Here is a 19,845-nt window from a genome sequence, read left to right on the forward strand (position 1 = left end):
ATAGTTAACTAATAACTAGACTTTTTTTTTAAACCGAAAGAAGAAAGTTGGGTAGAGAGGTAAGGAGGGAACTAAGGGGAAAAAAAGCAGGCAGGTGGGCAAACTACGCAAGTGTCAGCAACTTAACCTCCCTAAGCCTCAGTTTCCTCATCTGTTAAATGCTGACATCCAGCATTTTTGTGAGCTCAAAATAATTTTTGGATAATGAATATGAATACATTTTATAAATCATGAGCACTGTACAGCTTTGTTGTAAAAGGCGTTAAGACAATTCTCCAATGCCAAGCCCTTGACCTAGTCTTAATCTCTGTCCAATAAGAGCTTTCTTAGGAAGTGTCTGTTCTGAGAGAAGGGCCCGGGCTCTTCTGAGAGCCTTCTTGGGGTCCTCTCCAGTAGAGAACCATCGTCCTTAGAACACCACGGAAATAATGCCCTCTCTCCAAGATGTCTCTGAAACCTCTAAGTCTGATGGAGTTTCATACCTGAGCTAGTCCAGGGGCCAGAAAATCCACATTATACCAAGACGTGGAAAACAGCTGGTCAGTAAATCCTGTTTACTTCAGTGTCTCAGCATCCTCTGGAACAATTGGTGAGAACATCTGCACAAAATTCCCCACAACCAGCCCCTCTACTCCATACATGTTCTCATTTAGATTTGGGGACCCCAAGAGTACCTCATCTCCCACTTAGAAACTTGTAAGAGGAACAGTTCCATCATCTTATTGCTGACCCAATCCCCAAGTTAGAACCAGCCGGCAGAAGGAGGGTATCTGTGGAACGGGTAGCATGGAAACAGTCCTCGGTGATCACTGCTCAGCCACTGTTACTGATGATCTTGTTAAAAAATAGTCCTGCTAACAAGTGAATTGAGGCAGGAAAAAAGACTGAGAACTACAGCCCAAATCATCCATTCTTGTCAGAGGCCAATTATCTGCTTACTGATGAGGTAAAAGTTTCCCTTAGATCCCATGAGCATCGTGAACAAGGCCAGACTTCTCAGCATGGCAGATAGGGGGCAGCACATCATTGAGGATGAGAGTAAGAGCCCAAGCTATCCGTGTGGGAATGCTTGCACCGCTGGCAAGGCCCTGCGCTTCCCAATCCCAGTTCTGAAAAATGGAGATGATTAGGAGGATTAAATTAAATTGCACACATAGAGTGCTTAGCACCGGGTGTGGGGGAGGGAAGGGGATGATCTTGACAACCTGAACCCAGCCCTCCTTTAGAACTTCATTTCCCACAGGACCCTGTGTGTCCTCACCCAGAAGGACTTCCCCCAGCCCTCTGACATCTGTGACTTTGCTCATGTTGTTCTGGAATGCTCTTTCCTGACCTGTGCATTGAATTCTTAATCTTTCCTCAACATCCAGATGCAATTCACTTCTTTCTGAATGTCTTCCCTGATATGCACCAACAGATCCTCACCCCAAGAGAATGTAGAGTTCTGTCCTCATCCCCCTTCTTCTGCATACTCTGCACATTGCATTTTAATTGTTTGTCACAAGATTTATTTTTTGGATATTATGTTTATTTCATTAAGAAACCAAAAGAAACTCCAATTTATCTTTAAAAGAAAATGATAACATATGCTACAGATGTTGTTAAGTGTTTTTTACACCTTTAAACACCATAAGAAATTCTGGTGTAAAGGACAAGCCAACTAAATGCTTATTTCTTACTGAAATATAATTTACATATATTGAGGTACTCAGATCTTACCTGTACTGTTCAGTCAGATTTGACCAAGACCAAGAGCATTTCAACCACACCCCATACAGAGGCAACCACTGCTCTGATTTTGTGTCATCCTATGTTAATGTTGCCTACTCTAGAAGTTCATATAAATGAAATCGCATAAGATATACTTCATTTTATCCTGCTTCTTGCATCAGTAATGCATTTGAGACTAATCCATGGTTTTACAATCTTTTTATTGTTCAATAATATTCCATTGTATGAATATACCATACATACTTTATTTACCTATACGCCTATCGATAGACATCTGTCACATGGTATTTTTTATTTTAAATTTTAAAATATCATACAGTAAAATTAGCTTTTTTTTCTTTTGACATACAGGTCTATGAATTTTTTTTTTAATTTTACCTCCCATAGTTAGATTTCTTTCTATCACTACATATTTGCAGGTCTATGCATTTTAACACACATATAGTGTGTTAAAATGTGACCACCACCACAATCAGTACTATGCAGACCGTTCCATTACCTTAGAAAACTCCCTGATGCTATCCCTCTACAGTCCCACCGTTCCCCTACCCCAATTCTCTGACCATTTCATATTTATTCTCCATCACTATAGCCTCACATTGCATTTTAATTGCTTTTGCACAAGTCTGTTCTTACTTCTCAGCTTATCAGAGTAAGGAACTCATATTAATCATCTTGCCTCCTCTGGGCTTAGCCCAGTACCTGGTACACAGCAGGTGCTCATTAAATATTTAAAGAATGAATGAATTAATGTCCATGTGGCCACATAATGAATCCTTTTATAATTCTTAGGAGGGAAAGGGAAGTAGAAAGCTAAAGGAAGCTGACATTAACTTTGTTCTTTTTAAGAAAATCTTGGGTCCTTTTTTCACACCAATATTGATTTTATGGTTTTAAGACATTCTAAAGAGTGCTTTCTGGTAATTGCCACTTGAGAGAATATGTTGAGTCACACAAAGTGAGTAATCTCCCATAAAAGGAGTTCAGCAAATGTTTAATTATACTAAAAATATTACTTCTGGTCAAGTTTGAACATGGGAATGAATAGAAAAAAAGTTTAACATGTTTCTTTGTCTGTTACCTATTTCTAAGTCTATTCCAGAAGTCTAAAATTCTCCCCCAGAGTCTTTAATATATTTTCCAGGTGTTCTATGCTCTATAAGTATCGTCTACACTGTATTTAGAGAAACTCAATACTCACACTGTTACTTTTGAATGAGGTTTGGTTTCCATGTTTTCTCCTAAGCCAGTATCATCTTTATCAAAAATTTATTTTAATAAATCCATTATTATTGCAAGTGATACTTGGTTCTTGTAGTTAGGGCCTTCCCTAGAGTATATTCAGTTCTTTCCAGCTTCAACTTTTCTTTTCTTTTTTTCTTTCAGTGTTTATTGGTGTTTCCCTTTTCATTAATCGGTGCTGAAATGACTCTGTATATATCCTCCTTATCCTCTTAATTTCACTCATCAGGACGTTATCTCTTACAAACTGAGCCCTTTGTCAACTCCATGTCACATTTCTTTAAGCAAATATATGTTCTCCATATGCTTAGCATATACCCCTGAGCCCTGTAGCTTATTTCTCCTTTTAAAACTGAAATGGGGAAACAGCTGTTTCTCAATGCCTATAAAGTGAGTCCTGTTTTATAGATCACGCTGGACAGCTCTGTTTTGATGTCTGCAATATTACTTGGTCCTTGAAATTGTGAATTTCCTGGACCTGAAATTCCCTCTCACATTTGGGAAAGAAAGATTAAATCTACTAGATGTTTCAGTGTGTTACATAGACAATGAGGTCTTCTCTGTAGTTTGTTTTGGTAGCTACTGAAGGGCTCACACGGAAGAAATGCCTTCTTCCTTGTAGTACAACAAACTTTTTAACTGTTAAGATTGATATATGTGGTCATCTCATTCAGTGCTTCAGCAGATGTTGATTGACTATATCTGCCAGATTCTGTGCTACATACAGCGTATAGAAGGATGAAAGGACACCCTGTTCTCAAGTAGCCTACAGTACAGTGGGAAAGACAGATGCAATATGATAAGGGGTCTAATCAAGAGGTAGCTGAGGAGGAGCCAACAAACTATGGCCCATCAGCTGGCTGCTGTTTTTGTACATAAAGTTTTGTTATAACATAACCATGCCAACTCATTTACATATTTTCAAAGGATGCTTTCATGATTCACTGTGTAGTGATCATATGACCTACACACCTAGAGTATTAACTATTTGGTCTTCTAATAAAAAAAAAAAAACAATTTCTGGCTTAGAAGAAGGAACATCAAGAAAATATATGGTGGCCAAAGAATAGGGTAGTGGAGAACTCCTTGGAGATGCTAGCATTTTAAGGGATAAGTAAAAGAAGAGATTGTATGAAGTGATGAGTTGAGAACCAAACCATAGTGTGCCAGAAAACAAAGGAGGAGAGAGTGTCAGAAAGTTGAGGACTGACATCATTATCAAATGTCCCAGAGCAATCAAGTAAGATGATGGTTATGATGACCATTTCCTAAGAATTTACTTGTGAGACAGACTGTGTGCTAAACAATTTACATTCATTATGTCAGGACTCTATATAAAACCCTATGAGGTAGGCACTATTAATTATATAGATGAGGAAACTAAAGCACAGAATGAGCAAGTAACTTTTCCAAGGTCACACAGCTTATAATGGCAGAAATAGGGTTCTAGTCCAGGCAGCCTGATTCTAGAGAGCCTGTAATTTAATCCCTGTGCCATACCGATATGAAATTTCTTTGAAAGAGGAATTTCATTAGTATGCTGGAATTTCAAATAGTGGTAATAACGTTTACTATGGGCTATGTATTCTAAGTGTTTTACATTAATTCATTTAATTATTTTATACCTATACTACACACACACACACACACACACACACACACACACACACACACACAATATGAGATGTGAATTCACAGTTAGGTGAATTAACTTGTCTGAAGCCAAGGAGCTATTGAGTGACAGAGGTATAATATGAAATTTTGTAGCAAAACAGCTTAAGCTGCACACCTACAACCTCTCTGACCTTCATCCATCCCTGGCCCTTACCCAGCTCTCTCAGAGATTTTGGCCTGAATCTGGAGCTCCCTCTCTTACTACTCCTTTCACCCTAATGTGATAGCCATTTGGGAAGTTAAAAAAGAAGAAAGCACAATACATTTTTTAAGTAATATTATGGTATAGATGACTCATAGGCAGATCAGATCAATGGAACCAGACCCTAGCGTATGTATGATTTATGTTTTCATTGAATGAAAGTGCCATAATAAGACAATGAGGAAGGGAAGAATCATTCAGGAAGATGTTAGGACAATTGATTAAATATTTGGAAAAATAATAAAATTGGAGCTTCATTTTATACCATACAATAAAATCTACTCAATAGGATTTTAGTTAATTGTTTAAAAAAAAGAGAGAGAAAAAAAAGATTAACTCATTTAAAAAAAAAAACTAGATAAAAATACTTTGGAACGAGGAGAAATTTTCTAAGCACAATTGTAATGAAAAAATATGATATATTTGATCTCATTACAATTTAAAACATCTGTAGATCAAAAGTAATTTTTAAAAAATTTAAAGGTAAGACAACTTTAAAAATTAACCTTAATTTTAAAAAACTCATGTAAATTGATAAGAAAAACATTGAAACCCTCCTTGAAAAATGAACAAAGATTAAAAACATTCTATTTATATATGAAATGCACATGGCTAATAAAAAGAGTAAAATATTTATCCTCGGTCATAATCAAGTTAATACAAATTAAAATGCAGTATCATTTTTACCTAGTGTTTAAAAAATTAGTGTTTGCTGGAGTGTAAGGAAACATATTTTTACACATATTGATGACTTAAAAATTGGCCTCAAAACTTCTGGGAAACAGTTTAAAAGTTGTTAAGACCCTTAAAAAACATGCATACTTCTTTACAATGTAATTTATCTTCTAGAAATATATTCTATTCAGAAATACATAAAGGGTTACAAAGATATCTATTACAGTATATTTATGAAGGCAAAATTTTGGAAATAATCTAAGTATTATAGGCAAACATTTTGTGATATATCCATTATAAATGTTTTTCAAGACAACTGGACATGGGAAAATGCTCATAATAGAATAATAAAAGATAGAGTATTTGTATATGATATGTAATTCCAGGTATATAAAGATGTATGCATATGTGTGTGTGTGTGTGTGTGTGTGTGTGTGTGTATATATGTGTGTGTGTGTATATACACACACACACACACACACACACACACATATACTCATATACACAGAGAGAAAAAAGGTAAATGTGTCAAAATTTAATAGGTTTCTTATTATAGTGTGATTATCTTTTATAGAAGTACCAAATTTTCATTTGTTTCTTTTTACTTGGTTTTCTGCAATCTCTACAATTAGCGTTTATTAACTTTATATCATAGAGAAAAAGGTTAAAATTTTTTTTAATGACGATTTCATCAAATTGGTAGTATAGTATTGACAAATCAAGTCTTGTTTTAGTCTCTCTTATTTATTTACCTTGTCCTAAGCTACACAAAAAGGCAGTTAAGATCTGGCTTTTTCCATTGAGAAGCTGATTAAGAAAGTTAAACATTCTGGAACAGAGCACGTGAACATTACAGCAACCTTTAACAATTCACAAGATGTACATTAAGGGCATAGGTTAAGTAATCTAATAGGTAGTTGAAGTCTCTGTGAGGGCTAACGGGTAGTCTTAACAGAAACAGTGTGCTTTTCCATTATAACATTTCTCCTCCTTGGGATCACACTTTATAGCAAGGGTGAATGAGTAGCAGATCTAACTGTAGCCTCATAGGCTTTTTCCTTATGAAATTTCTGTTTAGAGGACATGATGTAACTCACATGTACCCATATAATGGGCCATGTTCACCTATATATTTTTTTTAATGTTACCTTATGCCTCTGTACTTCAACATCCCACCTCACTCTGGAAAATCTGACTTGTCCAGGGTATATAGCATTCTTAATAGAAATTGGCCTGAACCAGAAGAGAATCATAAAAAACAGCAGTATGACTTCATCAATCCACAAGTGGGAAAACTGTGGCATAAAGTAAGTGATTTGCCTAAGATCACAAAAGTTGGAACTAGAATATTCTACTAAGCCTTCTAGGATCTCCTTCATTACTTCTCTGCACTGGCACTGCCCAAAATGTGAACACAGAGTACTATTCTGGGAGCTGTTAAGTTGTGCCACACAGAGCAGAGGTCAGGGGTCAGATAAGCCTGAGGATGACCTCATTCCCATTCCCACACTCGGAGAGTAGTAATGCATATTAATATATTAAAGAATCTCTGCAATAAGACAGATATTAAACCAGATGACATGTGGGAATGACAGGCATAAACCAGGACTAGCCTAGGCAAACCAGGATTTATTTTCTCTCCTGCTAAAATATAGGATGGAGGCAGGGGTAGTGGGAGAGTCACTAACCATATCTGGACTAATTGGGTGGTTTGTTTGTTCATTTGTTTTAGAGGAGGGGAGCTGCTCAGCATATGCAAGAGCTTCTGCTCAGTTAGATGAGTGTTATTCAAATATCATAACATACATTATGTTAAACTGGGCTCTACTCACAAAGTTCCATGGATTCCAGTACCCTGTTTAGAGACCAGTACCTTCAGAGAGCTACTTAGTTTGCTTTTTCCAAGTTAGTGGAACAGCATTGTATAGTGGTTAAGAGCAGACTCTGCATCCAGACTGCCTAGATCCAAATCCTGGCACTCATTCTTATTAACCTTGGGCAAGTGCCTCAGTTTCCACTTCTGTAAAAGCAGAGCATCTAGAACAGTGTCTTGCACAAAATAAGGACTATGTAAGAGTTATTATTAGTAGTATTATTAGTTTCTATTCCAAGAATGGAGAATTTATATAGCACTGCTTCCAAATATATCAAGTATACTCATCCCATAAACTCATCAATTCTGTTAAGACCCAAAATGTCACTGGCAGCATTCATGGCTCTATTCACCTAACAAGGTTAAATTGAAATTACTCCTAGTTTCAAAACTGCCCCCAAATACAATAGCCCCTACCACTTATCTAAGGGGGATACATTCCAAGACCCCCAGTGGATGCCTGAAACCTCAGATAGTACCAAACTGTATATATATTATGTTTTTCTTTTTTTCTATACATACATATCTTTTCACTTAAAGGAAGCACTTTATGGCTTCTCCTTGGTATATCCAATTACCAGCATCACTACTTTTGTGCTTTGGGGCCATTATTAAGTAAAATAGGGGTTACTTGAACACAAACACTGCAATACAAAGTCAGTGTATCTGATAACCAAGATGGTATTAAGTGACTAATGAGTGGGTAGAGTATATAGCGTGGATACACTGTACAAAGGGACAATACATGTCCCGGGGGGACAGAGTGAGATTTCATCACACTAATCAGAACGGCGAACAACTTAAAACTTATGATTGTTTATTTCTGGAATTTTCTATTTACTATTTTCAGACCCCAGCTGACCCGTGTAACTGAAACTGTGGATAAGGGGGGAACTACTGTATATAAGTGTTCCAACATTTAAAGCAAACTGGAAAGGAAGACAGGTGGAGCTCTAACCCGCAAGAGTAAAATTGAGGTCCTGCTGTCCAAACTGACTTACCTAATTTTTTTTGCTTAAGCTAAAACTAAAATAGGATAAAAGAAAAAAATGCTTTATTGAGGACAGACAGCAGGCAGGTAGCTGTTCTGCCTGCAAAGTTGTCCTCTGATAGCTGCATGATCTCCATTGTATTTTTGTAACTTAAAGATGACAGGTCTTGTAGCACCTGATATTTGGCATCAGAGGCCCTTTCCACTGCCACTGTAGCCAGGCTTAAGTGTGAGCATTTACACAAGAGGTCAGACTCCTATAGCTCTGGGTGCTTTGCCCTGATGTGGGCTAGCAGTTCCTGAGGATGCTGTCCTGTGTGCATTTTTAAAAATTAGTCAATAAAGCATTACTAGCCCGGAGCAGTAAAAATTTTGAAAGATAACCTTCAAGATTTAGTTCCGCTGACATGTAACTAGTGACACAAATCTTGTAGCATTTAAGCTTCCTACAGAAAGAAGGTGAAACATTTTTCTTCAGTCATGTATTTTTGAGATAATCTTATTGGTCTTAGTACTTTACCTTCTTTCAGAGTTTCAGGAACCATAAAGCAACTCTAGTACAGAGTTTGGCCCTCTTATTCCAAATTTTCTAACTTTAAAGTTTTCTGTGGGAACTGACAGCATATTTTGTAAGCAAAGGCTGGGTCTGTTGCTAGGGACTGCTCATGTTTTCACAGCTATGAAACAGCTATGTTTTCAGCTATGAAAACATGAGTATTGGAGGGTAAACCCAGCTGTAGCAGTTGCCACTAGAAATGGCTGAATTAAAGGGTAAAAGAGATGCCCATTTCAATTCAGAATGATGACAAAACTTCTGATAGAATCAACTCATAGTAACTTACATTTGTTTTGTCATATCTTTTGGAGAGAGGCAGAAGACATCTTAAGGAACCTGAGAGATGGAAAAGCTAAATCATGCCCAGTTTCTTGCTGGGTATGGGAGTCTAAAAGCAAAAAGAAAAGGATGATAGCTAGGAAAAACAAAACAAGAGAGATACGCCATGCTGATATAAAGCCCGATGAACCACCACAAGCCTGTGGAAGACTTTGAGTCATCCAGGGTTCCCACACCTGGACCTGGAACTGCATGGCCAGAAAAGGCCGGGAGGCTGACAATTGAACCTTCCCACGCTTCTCTGAGCAGCCCCCTCAGAGCAACCAGACGCCCTGGATTGGACACCACAGATTTGGCTTTGGGTTTTCTGCTGCTCCAGCCACCTATCACTACTTCTTAATTTGCACACTGGATCCTCGTCTCCTTTTCTCCACATTTTCTTTTCTCGGTGAAAGTTGTGACTGCTCGCTAGATTATAGCCAGAAGATAGCCTCGTTTCTACTTTCAGAAAGTCTTTACAGGGTAGGTTAAACCTGGGTTGACTTTTGGTGGAAGGGGTAAGATTTTGATAGAAAAGCAGATGACAAGGATAAAGGGAGAGGTGGCATTCTGAACAGAGTAAATGTGATACACTTACAGACAGTGTGATTCTTTTCTGACGTGGCCTTATTTATTTTAAGTCCTTATTTTTTGGTCATGGTATAGCTCTAGTAATTATTTTTTAAAGTGTACAGAAGCAATAAAGGGTGGAGCATGACCACAGTTAGTATAAGTGAGTCAGAATCGAGGGCCCCTTCTTCCACTGGCTGTACTTCTCACTGCTTGTTCCTCCCCTCCACTCTCTCCTCTTCTCCTCTCTCCCCCCTATCCTGCTTTGTCTTCTTCCATTTTGCTGGCTTGGCCTTAGGACCTTCACTGAGTTCACTCATCACAGGTTCCTGTTCTTTGGATGTGGGAATTGTGTTCTTTCTCAGTGATGCTGTTGGGAGTCCCTTAATGATCTGGGAACATGGTTTTTGAAGAGTAGTTTCCAGGCCTCCCTCTCCTGGCCAAATAAAACATTCTGGCTCCTAGGGATGAGTAATTTTAGCAAAACACTTTAGACTGTTGAAGTACAGCTGTGTCTCCAGCATTAGTTTTCAGTGCATACAGTTAGATTCCTCAGAGAACAGCTGACTACCTCTAGAAATATAGAACGCCCTCCCCCACACACCCCAATAAGGGAAATTGAACTAAATTAAACAAGAAGGATTTTGAAGAACTGGGTCACAACATAATGATAAAAGGAACAATTCAACCAACAAGAAGTTTTAACAATTCTGAACTTGCATGTACCTAATCTACCTGTGAGATGTGTAAATAAAAATTGGTAGAATTACTAGAAAAAATAGACTAATTTAAAGTAAGATGAAGATGTTAATATATATGTCAATAATTGATAATAAAACAAAAATTCATAAACAACAAATTTGAAAAACATGTTTATCTATGATCATATATGAAACTCTGCATCTAACAATTAGAAACCATACATTCCATCAAAAAAAACTTCGAAACATTTTTTAAAATTGATTGTGTACTAGGTCAGGAGCTGGCATACTTTGGACCATTGACCAAATCCAGCTAGGATGTGTTTCTATAAATAAAGTTTATCCGAACACAGCCACACCCATTCATTTGCATATTGTCTAGGGCTGCTTTGGACAGCCGAGCTGAGTAATGACTGAGACTTATTCTGCAGACCCTACACCTATTACTATATGGTCCTTTACCTAAAATATTTGCTGATCCCTATGCTAGAAAATAAAGCAAGTCTTAACAAATACCAAAGAATTGATATGCAGGCCAGCCATTTTTCTAAACACAATACAAACAAAAAGAACTTTAAAAAATCTACTTGGAAATTTAAAAATATACTTCTAAATAATTCATCAAAGAAAAATCATTATGAAAACATTAGAAATATTTAGAATTAAATGATAATGAAAATGCTATGATATTAAAAAGTAGGGTACTCAGCTTAAGTTACTTTTAGAGGGAATGTATAACCTTAATGCTTATTACATTAGAAAAAGTGGGCTAAGTATCCAACTACGGAAATTGGAAAATCAATAAAGTAAACCTAAAGAAAGTAAAGAACATTAATTAGTGTAATTAGTGTAAAAGATGCAACACAAAGTATGTACATATAAATACAGGATCTGGATTTTGTCGTTGTTGTTGTTTATTTAAAAGAAAGGTTAAGCAAGAAAAAAGAAGGTGCAAATAAAAAAAATGAGAGAAAAGAAAAGGGACATAGCTACATATAATGATTAACTCTCCAATGAATTTGAAAAATAGCCAGTTACCCAGAAAAATATCACTTACTGAAACTGAGTTAAAAATAAACAGAAAACCCTGAATCATCATGTAACTATTAGAAATTGAAGCATTTGTTAAAACATACCTACAAAGAAAATACTACACTGTGCTTGTTTTACTGAAAGATTTTACCAAATATCAAGGAACAGATAGTCAACCATATACAACTATTTCAGAGAATAGAAAACAAGGAGACATTTCCTAGTTCTTTTATAAAGCTAATAGAACTTTGAGACCTAGATAAAGAACAGTACTAGGAAAGAAAATTATGTCAATGTAACTTTTGAACGTTGATGAAAAAAGTCTAAATAAAATGTTAACCCAAACAAAACAAAACATTATTTTAAAAAAATACATCATCATCAATTGGGATTTATCCTAGGAATAATCACCAATTTTACAATTCACCACATTAACAGATTATAGGGAAAAATTCATATGGTCATCTTGTAAATGAAAAAACAAAAGCATTGCATTAAATTTAACACATATTCATGATATAAAGGGGTAAAAACCTAGCAAACAAGGAGTAAAAGGAAAAGCATTAAGCTGTAAGTGGCATCTATTCATACAGGGCAGTGTAGGAGGGGTTGTTTGTGGGCTCCACAATTAGAATATCTGGGATTATTAGTTGGGTTACACTGGGCAAGTATTACAAATTGGCTATGAAAATTAGCTTCTATTATTATTTTTTAAGTCGGGTTTATTGATGAATAGTTTACATGTAGTATAATTAACCCTTTTTAGTGTACAGTTCTAGAAATTTTGATTAATGCATACAGTTGTGCAACCATAATTGAGAGAGCATATTCATCACCCTCCAGAGGCCTCCCATATCCAGTACCCAGTGACTGCTGATCTGTTTGTGTGTATGTGCGTGTCCCTATATTTTTGCCTTTTACAGAGTGTTAAATAAATAGGATCACTTTATGTAACCTCTTGAATCTGTCTTCTTCTGCTTTGCATCTTGCTGTTGAAACTTATCCTTGTTGTTGTGTGTTTCAGTAGCTTGTTTTGTTGCAAAACTATGAGAACTGAAAGAGAGTTCAGCAGGTTGCTACCCAGGGCAGATCTAGGTTTTTATGAGGCCTGAAGCTTATATAATTTGGGGGGCCTTCTCTTAGGAAAAGAATATAAAATTACTGATACAAAATTCGGTGTGAAATAAATTATTTTAAATGAGAAATCACAACAGTACTGCTACAAACACAGGAATTCTGAATTTTTTTATTTTATTCACCCCCTCAAATAAGAAATAAAAAAATATTAGTTTCTTTAAAAATATATAAAATGCACGATCTACTGTATTCCTACAGGAGAGATCTTCCATTTTTGAATAGGTAAAAATGGGAACTTAATGCTCTGCTTACAGTTTTACATTTTTGGTGTTTGAAAGAATTTTCCATTCACTAGTTTCTGGTTTCATAATTAGAAACCTGGCTTCAAACCTTGCTTCTCCTCCACTTCCCACATAGTTCTAGGACGGGTGCTACAGGCACATTTGTGTCATGACCTATAGCGTCTGGCCTGAATATCAGGTTAGCACAGGATGGTAGCCTTCCTGGAAGCATTCCTACACAACGACAGCTAGCAGTAATTTAACTATAGACTATATGATTGCAAACCACATAATATCTCCTTACCTTTAAACTAAATGTATGTTCAACCAGCTTCCTCTAATTGGATCCCCAAAATGCTCACTCCCATTCCAGCATCACTCACTAGGGGATATGTGACAGGAGAATTCTGACTAGAAATAGAGAGTGGTCTGAACATATTGTAGTTAAAAAAAAATACCTTCCTTTTGCAAATTTTTAAAGAAAATTTGACTTTATAATCCATTGTCAGAGTCCCTCCCAGAGCCTAGACGGGGTCCATGCAAGCAGGTACTCAGAAGCTTAAGGAAATTGCTGGAAATTGGACTTCTGATATTTCTCCTGAAGAGGACGATTGAGGGAAAGGGAAGACATTTTAGCTTGCTGTTTTTACCATATACTTAAAAAGAACAGTGCACGCTTGACTCCTCTTTTGAAAGAATTCAACCCATCCCATCTGGTAGTATCTCTTTTTTTAAGTAGGGTTTCGGGGATTTGGAGATGGATGGCATTTGCTCGGTGGCTCCACTGCATGGGCTGAATCAGCTGCTGGGACTGAGTGGCACAGACTTGGCTTAAACCAAATGCAAGCAATTCTAGAGAAACCTGGGTGCCAGATCCAGGCTGGCCAGTTTGGGTCTCCAAACTTTTCTCTTAATGGAAATCACAGAACTAGCATCCTTATTTCAGAAAAGCAATTTTCTCTCTTGGAACCAAAAACATCACAGACTAAAGAAACAACTAATATAGTCAACCTATGGTGATATGAGATGATCTCATTTTATGTGTTAAAGGGTTTCAGATGAAATAATTTTTTGGAACAAGAAGTAACTCAGATTTAGAGCATTTGATTAACAAGGTATTTTAAATATTTCTCATGGGTTTTTTTTGTGTAAGAGTCACGTACTTTTAAAAATATGCTTTTTTCAACTAGATTGCTTATGTATAGACTGTACTCTTCAGTTACCAGATTCTGGGCCATGGAGAAATACAGAATTCAGAATTTTTTTTAAAAATAGCATTGCTTAATTCTTAAATAGTTACAGTTTTGATCCTGACATTTATTTGTATTTCATCCTTTTTATCTTAAAGTGATTTTTAAAGCTAATAAAAGGATAAAAGATTTTTGCAAGGGATTTAATGTTTTACACAGAGAATATATATTACTCTTATAATGTAAATGTAAATAAAGCAATAGGTGTAAGGGAGTGCTTTTTACTTTTAATCAACACCAAGTACTTGAAGAACTGATGGGTACCTTCGAACTGTTTACAGTTAAGATGGAGAGAAAGCCTAACATTTATGCAATACCAGCAGCTCACACTGTGAGGAAGGATAAATTTATGTGCTGGTTTATAAAGTACAATAGTATACAAGTGCAGAGGCAAGAGGAAGAAGGAGGGCTGTGTAGTCCTAGCAAAGGCTTACTTGAAGGATCGCAGATGAAAATGAGTTGGAGAATGTGAAGAGAAAGGGGGCCTCATGAATAGAAGCCAATATAAGAAACATCTCAGGACTAAAGGTGGCTTTTTCTGGGGAATGATATTTCCTAGGTAGAGTTGCCAGATTTAGCAAATAAAAATACGTAACAACAACCCATTAAATTTGAATTTCGGATACACAGTGAATAATTGAGCTATTCCCCATGCAATAGTTGAGACTTACCTATACTAAAAAATTATTCAGTGTTTATATGAAATTCGTATTTAGAGGATATTTTGTCTGGCCACCCTAGCCCTTACCTTAGCCTTTTTTTTTTACGACTTCATCGTGGCCTCCCTGGGTCAACTGTGGTTCTGTGAACCCAGCTGCCCTCCTGACTCTCTGAGTCAGGACTGCAGGGACAGGGGTACCCCAGCAGCAGGATGACACAAGAGTCTTGTTCACAGTCAACCACACAGCCTGCTGGCTTTTCCAGCATAATTTTGGGCTTCCTGAAGAAAATGATAGATTTCCTTTAAAGATTTTTTTTATTATTATTTCAAAATCATTGTAGGTTCGCATGCAGTTGTAAAAAACTGTACAGAGAGATCACATATCCCCCTTTCCCAGATTCCCTCAATGGTAAAAACTTGCAAAACTATAGGACAAAATCAAACGAGGATAATGACATTGATACAGTTAGTGTACAGAACATTTCCATCCCCACAAGAATCGTTCTTATTGCTCTTTTGTAGCCACATCCACGTCCCTCCCAACCCCACCCCCTCCTTAACTCTCTGGAAACAATATTCTATTCTTCATTTCTACAATTTTGTCATTTCAAGAATGTGATATAAAAGGAATCTCACAATATGTAACCTTTAGGGATTGGCTTTTTTCAGTCAGCATAATTCTCTGGAGATTAATATAGGTTGTCATGTGTATCAATAGTTCGTTTTCTTTTTCTTTTTGCTGATTAGTATTTCATGGTATGGATGTAACAGTTTGCTTAACTATTCACCCACTGAAGGACACCTCGATTGTTTTCGAGTTTTTTGGCTATTATACATAATAAACAAAGCTGCTGTAAACATTTGTATACAGGTTGTTGTATAAACTAAGTTTTGATTTCTCTGGGATAAATGTTCAGGAGTACAGTTGTTGTGTTATATAGTAGTTGCATGTTTAGTTTTGTTTGTTTTTTTAAGAAACTGCTGAACTATTTTCCATTTGTGGAATGGAAGTGGCTGTACCATTTTTACATTCCCACTGCAATGTATGAGTGATCCAGTTTCTCTGCAACCTCACCAGCATTTGGTATTGGTGTTATTTTCTTAATGTTAGCCATTGATAGGTTTGTAGTGATATCTCATAGTTTTGATTTGCATTTCCTTATAGGTTAATGATGTGGAATATATTTTAAGGTACTTGTTTGCCATAGAATATCCTCCTCAGTGAAATATCTGTTCATGTCTTTTGCCATTTTCTAATCTGTCTGCTTTTTTAGTGTTGAATTTTGAGAATTATTTATGTTGTCTAGATATCAATCCGTCTTCTGTTAGCTACATGGTTTATAAATATTTCTCTCACTCTCTTTCTTGTTTTTTCATTCTCCTAACAAGGTATTTGCAAAGCAAAAGTTTTCAATTTTGATAAAGTCTAACTAATTATTATTTTTTATGTTGATTGTACTTTTGGTATCAAAATTAAGAACTCTTTGCCTAACACTAGATTTTAAAGGTTTTCGCTTTTTTTTCCAAAGGTTCATTTTTCATTTAAATCAGTGATCCGTTTTGAGTTAATTTTTGTATAAGGCATGAAACTTACATAGGGGTTAATTTTTTTGCCTATGGATTATTTTTTACATTTATTGAAAGGATTTTTTCTTCATTGAATGGCTTTTGCACATTTGTCCAAAATCAGTTGGGCATATTTGTGTGTGTCTCTTTCTGATCTATATTCTACTTCATCCTTCTACATGTCTATCCCTATGCCAATACCACACAGTCTTGATTGCTGTAACTGTATAATATGTCTTGAAATTGCATAATTTCTCCCACTACGTATTCTTTTTCAGAATTGTTTCAACTATTCTAGTTCCTTTGACGTTTTACATCAATTTTAGAATAATCGTGTAAATCTAGGGAAAAATCTTGCTGGGATTTTGTTAGAAATAGTGTTAAACCTGTATGTATATTGATTTGGGAAAAACTGATATCTTTACTATGATTTGTCTTCAAATTCATGAACATGGTATATATCTTCATTTATTTAGGTTGTCTTTAATTTCTTTCATCTCCATTTTATAGTCTTCAGCATTTAAGTTCTGTACATGTTTTGTTAAATTTACATGTAAATATGTTGAGGTTTTTTTCAGCAATTGTAAATGGAATTGTGTTTTTAATTTTTATGTTCACATGTTCATTGCTAGTATATAGAGATAAAATTGATGTTTGCTTTATTCTGTGACTTGCGAAGCTCTCTAGTTTTTAGCTCTAGCAGGGCATTTTTTTTTTGTTTTTGTTTTGTGTTTTGGTGTTTTTAGAGTCCTTGAGATTCTCTATGTAAACAATCATGTGATCTGCAAATGGCAGTAGTTTAATTTCTTCCTTTCTGATGTATATGCTTTTTATTTTCCATTCTTGTCTTATTGCACTGGTTAAAAGTTCTAGCATTATGTTGAATAATGCTGGTCAGAGCAGACATCCTTGTCTTGTTTGCAAATGAGGAAAGCATTTAGTCTTTCATTATTAAGTTGATAATGTTTGCTATAGGTTTTTTATACATGCTGTTTATCAATTTCGATTCTTTTAAATTTGTTGATGTTTTATATCCTAGAATATGGTCTTTATTGGTATGTGTTCCATAATGCTTAAAAAGAATACATATTCTGCTTTGTCAAGTGCAGTAGTCTATACATGTTGATCAGATCCTATTGGTAAATGGTGTCACTCAATTCTTCTGCTAATTTTCTGTCTAGTCATTCTCTCAGTTTTTCAGAGAGGACCGTTGAAGTTTGCAACTTAATTGTAGGTTTGTCTGTTTCTTTTTTCATTTCTATCAGTTTTTGCCTCTCATAGTTTATAGCTCTGTTGTTTGGTGCATACACATTCAAGATTGCTATGTATTCTTGTTAGAGTCACACTTTTGTCATTATATAAAGTCCTCCTTCTCTGGTAATTTTATTTACTCCAAAATCACTTTATCTAATATTAATATAGCCACTCTTGATTTTTTTGAGCAATATTTGCATGTTATATTTTTTTCCATCATTTTGTTTTCAACTTGCCTAATTATTAGATTTGAGGTAAGTTTCTTGTAAACAGTATATAGTTAAGTCATCTTTTTTAATCACTCTGTCAACCTCTGTCTTTAAATTGGTATGTTTAGACCATTTACATTAATATAATTATAGATAATGTTGGGGTTTAAATCTGCCATATTATGTTTTTTCTGTTTGTTTACTATGTTTTGTTTCTCTGTTTTCTCTTTCCTGCTTTCCTGTTACTCGAACATAGAATTCTGTTTCAATTTATCTTTGTGTTCCTGAGTGTATCTCTTTGTATAGCTACTTCAGTGGTTGTTAAAACTACTAGTGTGAGCGTAGCCTCATTACCACTGGGCAGTATGGAAAGTCCTGACTCCTCTGACACTATCCTAGTGGGGTATGGGGGAGAGAAGTACTTCATTACTGCCAGGAAGAAGTAAAATTCTAAGCTCACCACATGGTCTCCATTGATACTGCAGTGGTGGTGGTGGTGATAGGAGGAGGGAACTAAGATTTGTTAGCACTCTTCAGGGACAAAAATCCCTTCAGGGGTTCAATCCCACTTGGTAGGAGGTGAAGGAAGAGTTAGGGTGCTTCATTATAGCCTGGCAAAGGTGAAAATCTAGGCTCCTCATTCAGCCTTTGCTGGTGGAGATAAGGCCACAGTTTTTCAGTGGTGTTTGGCTGGAGTCAACTAGTTATTGTCTATAAGTTTTCTGTCTTGCTAGCCTGCCTCATCTCTGGACATTTTGTTAAATAGAGCAGATGTTTGTTGGGGCCTCTTTTGTCTGCTCTCAAATTGTAATTTTCAAGTTATTGCTTCTTATGCTCCAAGTCTGAGATAATGAGGCAAAAGGAAACCCAAGGAGCTTCCCCCTATGTTGTTCATTGGGCCCCAAAGTCCCTACAGGTCTGTCTTCTTCTCTCCACCTTTCAGAGACTTTCTGTGTTTGTTTTATATGCAGTGTCCAGGAATTTTAGCTGTAATTAAAAGAAAGAATAAGGAAAAATATAACTACTATCTTCCCAGAAGGAGTTCTATAAATACTTTTAATGCCAACTTAATCACTCATTTAAAAATCTGTTAATCTCCTCCCTGCTACTACTCTGTTAGGTAGAGTACTTTTTTTCATGCTATGCAGTTGAAAGTATGTTTATTAATCTGGGTTCTCCAGAAAAATAGAACCAATAGGAGATAGATTTCTATATATCTATCTATACTTGTATAGCTCTATATCTAGATATAAAATAAGGAATTGGATCATGCAGTAATGGAGGCTGGCAAGTCCCAAGATCTGCATGGTGAATTGGCAAGCTGGAGACTCACAAGAGTCAATTGTTTAGTTCTAGTCCTAGTCAGAAGGCCTGAGAACCAGGAGAGCTAATAGCGTAGTTCTGGTCTGAGGCCCAGCTGGCTCCAGATACAGGAGGAGCCCAAGTTTCAGTTCAAGTCCTAAGGCAGGAAAAATCCTCTTACCCAGAGGAGGGTCACCTGATTCAGATCTTCATCTGATTGGATGAGACCCACCCACATTAGGGAGGGCAATCTGTCTTATTCATTCTACCCATTCAAATGTTAATCTCATCCAAGACACCCTCACAGAAACACTCAGAATAACTTTTGGCCAAATATCTCTGCACCCTGTGGCCCAATCAAGTTGACTTATGAAATTATCATCATAATAAACCAACATTTAAAAGCTCAAGATTACCAAATGGGTTAATTTTTAACTAAGTATGAATTCTGACCAAGATTGCTCACAAATTCATATTTTGGGCTTACTTTAAGATATATAGAGAAACTTTAAGGGAATAAGTAAAGCCTTTCAAAGATTCAAAAATGTGTTTATCGACAAACCAGAAGGCATTATAGTATCATGGGAAGTAAGAAATTTGTGGTTGCCATGTTTCTTGAAGAGAGCTTTATATACAGAAAAACTATAAAACTTTTATTTTTCCTGATTCTTAGAAGAATT

The 19,845-nt window shown here is 36.0% G+C and overlaps 1 protein-coding gene across 2 annotated transcripts in view; it reads left to right on the top strand.

Annotated features, from left to right (window-relative positions):
- The window catches only part of CMSS1 (cms1 ribosomal small subunit homolog), a 334,196-nt gene that overhangs the window by 280,057 nt on the left and 34,294 nt on the right, over positions 1-19,845 (top strand). The window lies entirely within an intron of this gene.

The sequence above is a fragment of the Pteropus medius genome, unplaced genomic scaffold, assembly GCF_902729225.1.
Source record: "Pteropus medius unplaced genomic scaffold, Ma_sr-lr_union100, whole genome shotgun sequence".
NCBI lineage: Eukaryota > Metazoa > Chordata > Mammalia > Chiroptera > Pteropodidae > Pteropus > Pteropus medius.